We start from the raw sequence: 6691 nt of genomic DNA on the forward strand, positions 1-6691 counted from the left end.
CTGAGGCAGCTCAGAACGGCCTGTGTGCTCCTTTCAGCTAACTTTTGATATCGATTCATCTCTCTGTGGTCTCCTTCAGTGTTTGGAAACACACTGGTAAAAGCCACAGCCTTTGCTTACCATGGAGAGTCAGGATCTTTTTTCTTTTCTTTTTACGTTTGAGAATTTATTAGTCACAGAGGGTTACAAAATGGCTGTTAGGCCTCCTTCAAGCTGGAAAGGAGCTGGTGTTTTTCCTGCCTCCGCCTAAGGCTGCATTCGAATGGCCCCATCCAGCCGGATGACCTCTGTGTTCAAGAATGGGTTCTAGATATGGCCTGTGCCCGACGAGCGTATTCAGCGGGGTCACCTAGTCGACTGGGGAAGGGTACCTGGCTGACTGAGAAGTTGCGCACTTTCTCTGGAAGGGTGGTTAGCAGGGGGGTGCCAAACAAACCTGGAGTGATTGTCACTACACGGATGCCTAGGGGACCCAGATCTCCAGCAATGGCCAGTGTCATGCCCACTATGCCCCCTTTGGATGCAGAGTATGCAGCTTGTCCACCCTGCCCTCAAAGGCAGCCACACCGGCAGCGTTAATGATAACTCCATGTTGGCCTTCTTTGTCTGGTTCAGTCTGTGCCATCTCACTTGTAACTAGGCGGATCACATTGAAAGTCCCTGTGAAATTCACACTGAGAACCCACTGGAAGTCCTCCAAGCTGTGAACCTGGTCCTTCTGGTTGCATGTCTTAATGGCCACTGCAATACCTGCACAGCTGACAGCCACATCTGCACGGCCATACTTTATTTTGCTAGAGTCAAAGCTGCTCGTTATGTCCTTCTAGAGGTCACGTTGGCTGGAGCAAACATGCAGCTTTCTTCTAACTGCTTGGCCTGAGCTTCACCCCCTGAGTTAGGTAGGTCCAGGAGCACAGCTGTGGCCCCTTGTCCCTCCAGACTCTCGGCAGTAGCGAAGCCAAGGCTTGAAGCTCCTCCAGTTATTGCGACCAGGCTCTTCACGCTCCAACACGCCGCGGCCATCTTGCACCAGCCTTGCTAGCAGAAGAGGGCTTTTAGGAGAGTCAGGATCTTTTGCAGTAAGGTAACAGCATGTGCTCTATTGCATATGTTCATCGTAAGAATTAAATTAGCATCATCATGCTCCATAAACGCACATTAGTATGTTATTGTTGGCATAGTCATTATCATCATTTTAAGGAAGACATGGGTAAGGCAGAGAGCCACAACTGAGAAACTAGGTACTTTACGTTGTTTCAAACTAGAAAAAAAAAAAAAAAAAGAATTTATCTCATTCTTTCTTTGAAAGTATTTTACCTTTTGACTATAATTGATCTTTTCAATAAATTTGAGTAAGCTTGTTGATATGCATGAATAATATGCTTTCCTCTTGCTCTCACCTCAGACCCTTTCTTAGCTCCCTCACATCTCCTTCATCTTTACAAGTCTCTTTCTCACATTGATGTCTTTTTGTTTTATCCTGTGACTTGCTGGGTTTAACCAGGGCCATTTATGTGACTGTGAGTTCGGAACCATCCATTGGAGCTTGTTGGAGTCCATCAGTAAGTATACACCTGAAGTATTCTGCTCCTCACCCAGACTCCATCACCAGCCATCAATCAGTTCAGTTGGGAGGTGTAGGGTCCCATCCTAGTTACTTTTCTGTAGCTGTGATAAATACCATAATAAAAAAAAAATTTTAAATTTAATTTTGGCTTATGGTTTCAGGGTAATACATGTCCAAAATGGTGGGAAATGAATGGCAGCAGAAGCAGGAAGCTAAGAAATTATGTCTCCATCAAAGAAGCGCAGAGGAAGAACAGGAAATGGGACAAGGCTACAGGCCTTCAGAGCCCTCGTCCAGTGGTATATTTCCTTTGGCAAGGCTACACCTCCTAATGTTTCCATAGCCTTCCCAAACAGTGACATGAAGCTGAGAGCAAGTATTCCAGTATGTGGAGCTCTGGGAGACATTCTCATGTGAACCACAGCAGGCCCACGAGCCTTTCCCCATCTAGGCTAGTGACTCCCCATGATTGGCTAGTGACTCCCCAGGCCCAGTGAAGGCTCGGTACAGTGACCTCAGCTTCTGCTCACTATTGTAATAGTACGTCTCTATCTTCTGGCTCTTACATTCTTTCTTCCTCCTCTTCCTGAGAGTTAGAGGGAGCAGCATAATGTCTTCTTTAGAATCAACATGGCCATCACTTCATCTTGGCAGTCTAGCCAGCCATGCATTTCTGCATTCAGAGCCATTTGTGGCAAAAAGGCACCTCTGTGACTAAGGCATTTGTCTGTGGGTATGAAGATGAATATTTAGAAGGCATTTTAGCACCATGTCAATTTAGCTGAACACCAGAAGTAAGTTTGCTCACAGGGCCTAACAACTACCAAGCCATGGCTTTTTGTCTGTGTTCACGATATAAAGCACTGTGCGGTGGACCTCAAATCCAACCAGACAGCAGTTGATTACCGTTGTAAGAGGCACGCCATTCAGTGAGTACATCTTGCCTGGAAGATTTGTGTTATAGTTACTCAGCTGTGAACAGTGTGATTTTCATTATGTGCCTTTTAATACTCTAAACACAGAAACTTGTCATTTAAAGTATCACACATTAGACAGCATCCACATTATGGTGTATTGAAAAAAACTATTTACGTTTGGAAAATGCATGTGCTTTTTCTTTATTCAAAGACTAATAGCTGAATGGCCACCACAAGTTTTCTCCAGTGCCAGTCACCGAGATAACAGCACCAAACAAAACTGATAAGTCATCTGCCTTAAAATGTACATTCTGCTCAGATATTTGAAATATGTTTTTTTTTTTGTCTGCCTAAAGTTTCCATCCAGACCAAACCGATGGTAGGTCAGCTATTATTTGCCAGCAACTTTTAGACTTTCTCTAGATAAAATGTGAGGTTTCCTAAGACAAGATCAGTGACTTCATCTACAGTCACCATGCATAATTGATACAACAGCTCTTCTTGGTTGCCAACTTTATTATCTCAGGAATAACTACATCTCTAGCTGCTGAATATGCCTGTGGGAGCAATTTTTTTTCTTGATTGGATCATTTGGGGTGAGTAGACCCATCTGTAAATCTGGCCAACGCCTTCTTCTGGAAGCCTATACAAAGGACGTGGAAGAAGCAAGCTTTTGTTATTTGCCTGCCTTTTCTCACTCTTACTGGAAACTTCACTCTTTCCCTGGTATTAGATGCCACTTCTTTGGGATTCTGGCATATACTGAAGACCAGCTGAGACATTCAACTTGTGGACCTGTCAACTATTGAATTAATGGATTCTTGATTGGGATAGTCGGACCACAACCTGTAAGCCGTGTGTGTGTGTGTGTGTGTGTTGTGTGTGTATGTGTGTGTGTGTGTGTGTATGTGTGTGTGTATGTGTTTCATTCTATCCATTCTGTTCTTTAGAGAACACTGACTAGTACACTCTTGGAGGATCTTTTACCCCCCTCTTTGATGCAGCAGCAGGCCACACACGGCTTCCCATACAGTGCCAGCATCAGCAGCAGCAGCAGCAGGCCACTAAGGAAGTATAAACCATGTTGGCATATTCACACTAACTAGAGTGAACACCACAAAAAACTTGAAATATATCTTGCAGTGTAGCTTCAAGCCATGTGACCCAGATGGTCAGGGCCAGCCCAACAAGGGACACTGTCACACAGCAATCTCTGCCAGGTGATTCATATCCAGAAAAAACACTTGCCAGGCAAGGAGGCTCAGGGGTAGAAAACTCAGTACAAACCAAAGCTTATCAACATTGAAAGGTGCAAATGCCATTGTGTGTCTGTGGTGTGTTGGGCTGGGGAACTCCTGGGTGGAGCAGTACCTCTCAAGCAGCACTGATGAGGACATATCAGTAGGACAAATAGCAAGGTGTGAATGTAGATTGGGTCTATATTACCTATAAACTGTGCCCTAATTTTTAAATGTCTTTTATTAATATGAATATCTTTTAATAAGACACATACCTCATTTTGTTGTCACTGGTGCTATGATTAACCAGGCAGGATGGCACATTCTGGATGATTGCCATAGTTTAAGGCCAACCTGATCTGCACAGTGAGTTCCTGCCTCAAGAAATAAAGAACTTATTCTTAATCTACTATTGTCAAAACTAAATCATTGACTTATTCACTCAATAAATGATCACTGAGCCACTTCAAGTACCAGGCATCAGGGATGCAGTAAAGAACAAGATGGACACACATCCTTCCTTTGTAAAGTTTATGGTCTGTGAACCAGGCGGTCACTCACATTCCGCTCTGTCCTCTTATGATGGATAATTCGTTCTTCTTTAAACCACTGGATTTGGATTTGGATGTTAATATTGGAAGAGGTTATTGACTTGCTGTAACTAAAAGAACTTTAGCAGTTGGGAAGTGAACACATTCCATCAATATGCTTTTATTCTGCATTACCCTCTTCTTCGTGAGAGCAATGTGCTTCAGGCAACCACTGTTGAAGATGTGTGAGAGAAAATGGAAAAACATGGACCACCCCTGTCCTGAAGGCAGACAAAACCTAACTACTGGGAGGGGCTGTGCTGGGGAGATCTACCAAGTTAGCTATAGTGCAGTTGCAGAGCCCATGAGAGTGAACACTGGTGCTGCTTGTGATTTAACAAGTTTGGGGCTGGTGTGTGTCACACGTTGATTGTGCAGATGATGCTCGAAGACAGACTCAAGAAAATGTCCATTATTCTGAAAGTGTGATTTTTCTTCCATGAAGGCATTTTGAAAACTCCCTGAAAATTTTTGCACAAGCTGTTTGTCTATGCACTCACTGTAACATGTCTAGTTTGTGGACTGATAGTTTAAGCAAATTGTGAGGAAATTGGAGAAGACACAGGAAATAATGAAAATTGATATAAAAAGTTTTATATGCAAGGCATTGAACTGTAGGTTATCAGAGTTCTGGGTCTATAATCAGGTGTCTAAAAATAGCATTGATTGATGTCAATGAGAATCATGAAGGAACAGACTAATTAACAAAATATGTGAATCAAAAATTAGAGATAAATTTTTTTCTCTTCTCCACTAAAGAGGAAACAAAATTACATGATCTCTCTGAGTGGCTTTAGGTTTTACACACACACACACACACACACACACACACACACACACACACACACACAGAGAGAGAGAGAGAGAGAGAGAGAGAGAGAGAGAGAGAGAGAGAGAGAGAGAACAACAACTGAAACAGGATCCTAGAGAAGGCGATACCTGATAAACTCACCCAAGGAAAGAAAAAGCAAGGGATTCTGGGGCCTTATCAGCATTGGAAAAAGAATGGACTGATTCATGGATATCTGGGTATTTCCAGGCTCTAAAGTCTCTTATGAGGCAAAAATTCTTGTCTATTCATTTCCTGTTGACTTCCATAAATATCAAAAGACACCAAAACAAAGAAGCAAACAAAAAACACTGTTTATTGTCTCAAAGGACAAAACTGACGTCTCTTTTGGCTTGCTACTTTCATCATTTTTAAGTAGAAAGGATGTCACCTGTCTAACAAAACTTTGGAAAGCATCTACAACAGTGTGGCTGGCACAGCTTTATATGGTCCTAAGCCAGCCACCTACTGGCAGAAGTGGTACTCTGTGAGAAGTGTGGCAGCTCAAGTAAAGAAGATCAATTCCGGCAACAGATTCACTGCTCCCAGTTCTAGTTAGGTGTGCAGTTCTCCAAATACTACAGAAAAGTCAGTGACTTTATTCTCATTATTTTATTATTGACATATACTAATTGTATAAATATGAATTTCATAATATTTTTATACATGTATGTCATGTACTTTGCCCAAATTTAGTTTCCACTACTCTTTCTAGTATCCTTTTACTGAATTTATTGCCTACACATATTATAATAAAGGGAAAAAATTCCCAGAGTTTTCAAGTTATTCTAAAAAATTTGAGAAAACAGTGATATGTGTTTGGTAATTATCTTCTAAAATCTATGTGTTCATTTATAACTCAGTAACTATCTAATATTTTAAGGGAAAGTTAGCTTGGGAGGTGTCTCTCACATTCTTGGCTGTGGATATTTTCCTTCATCTCATCACTTCTAACTCTTTGGAATGAAGTCAGGAAAGTGTGTGGTTCTTGAGCACACTGTGACACTGTGTGTGATTCCATAATGCCATGCTGTAGGGAGAATCTGAGATTTAGCCTGTGTCCTGGAATTCCCATTTTGAAGAGAACAATGTTGAAACACTTACCCAGATGGCATCTTTGGTCTCATCAGAAATCATTTCCTCCATATCCTTCCCCCACTACCTCCTAGAGGACTCCAGGAGTGGCAGCCTGTCTCCACAACCAGGGTCAGCATGCGGAGGATGTGGCTGCCTATCAACCAAGTCCATTAGCACATTATGGGCAGCTAAAAGGTTTGCCAAAAATAATTTCCCTCTTCCATCCATAGCTCTCAGAATCAGTTGGAAGGGGAGGAACTGGCAGATGTTACAGGAGGAATTGATTTAGAATTTACAAGACCCATTATGGTTATCAATACTCAATCAATCCCTGGAATGAGAGATCAGGAGTATATTACGTATTTTGTTTTGCATCTAAGGAATACATGAATCGTATTAGAAATTTGATTTTAGCTGCAGCCTCTACTGGAACTTTCCACTGAAGTCATGAGTGTCATGTTCATCCTGTAAAG

The 6691-nt window shown here is 42.1% G+C and overlaps 1 pseudogene; it reads right to left on the reverse strand.

Annotated features, from left to right (window-relative positions):
- Nucleotides 1-246: 246 nt before the first annotated feature.
- On the reverse strand, nucleotides 247-1023 carry LOC127186749 (3-hydroxyacyl-CoA dehydrogenase type-2-like; annotated as a pseudogene).
- Nucleotides 1024-6691: the final 5668 nt, after the last annotated feature.

This window comes from Acomys russatus, chromosome 3 (assembly GCF_903995435.1).
Source record: "Acomys russatus chromosome 3, mAcoRus1.1, whole genome shotgun sequence".
NCBI classification, from domain to species: domain Eukaryota; kingdom Metazoa; phylum Chordata; class Mammalia; order Rodentia; family Muridae; genus Acomys; species Acomys russatus.